Genomic DNA, 884 nt, shown 5'->3' on the forward strand with positions numbered 1-884 from the left:
GTCCTCAGCCTGACCCCAGAGCGCGAGCCCTGCAGGCTCGGGGGGCGGCGCGGCGGTATTGAAGCCCGGGAGCCTGGCAGAGTCGCCTCCAGCCCCCGGGCATCACCCGTCAGTCGGCGGGAGAAAGTGCTGGGCTCCCAGAGGGGCGTTTCCACCGCCTCCATAGGGCCCTGCGCCCAGGGGTGGGTGCGTGTGAGGGGAACTCCTGCGAAGGTATCTTTCCTTAGTTACCTGTGGTTTCCCCGAAACAGGCTGGATTTCGTCATTTTGAGTCTTTCTGGAAAACCCCCAGTTGTTTAGAGAGAATAAACACTGCACGGGATTGCCCCAGTTGATAGTACTTAGCAAAAACAAAATGATATGCAGTTTTGGTAAATCACTTCAAAACTCTAGTTGAAATAATAATGATGGTAAAAAAAAATTAGGTGGTAGCATTCCTTAGTAATATCCTTTTACATTTTAGACTTCATAGGAAGTGGATTGTACTCTCTCTTAATAGACATTTCATGAAGCTCCATCTGTGACAGCTGACATCAAGTAAGCCGACGCAGCCTCTTCTAGCAAAGTCCATACAACTGCGCCTACGCAGTTTCTCTCTCTCTCTTTTTTTTAATCTTAACTCCTCCATACCTCAGGGTTCTTCATCTGTAAAACAAACTGTTATTAAATTATCGTTAAGGCCCTTTCCAGCTTTAGATTTCAGTTTCTGAGTATATCAATGTTCAGTAGGAAATGGTGTGTTTGTGGTGGTCTCAGGATTGAGGTTCGGCAGGAAAATCATGAGATGGTGTTTGCCCTAGATTGTGTGATAAGTGCTTTCAGCCAAAATTTACTGTATTTTAAATGGAACATGCTAGGCTTTGAAACATAGACCTACTTTTCTG

The sequence above is a fragment of the Colobus angolensis genome, unplaced genomic scaffold (genome assembly GCF_000951035.1).
Source record: "Colobus angolensis palliatus isolate OR3802 unplaced genomic scaffold, Cang.pa_1.0 Scaffold494, whole genome shotgun sequence".
Taxonomy (NCBI): Eukaryota; Metazoa; Chordata; class Mammalia; order Primates; family Cercopithecidae; genus Colobus; species Colobus angolensis.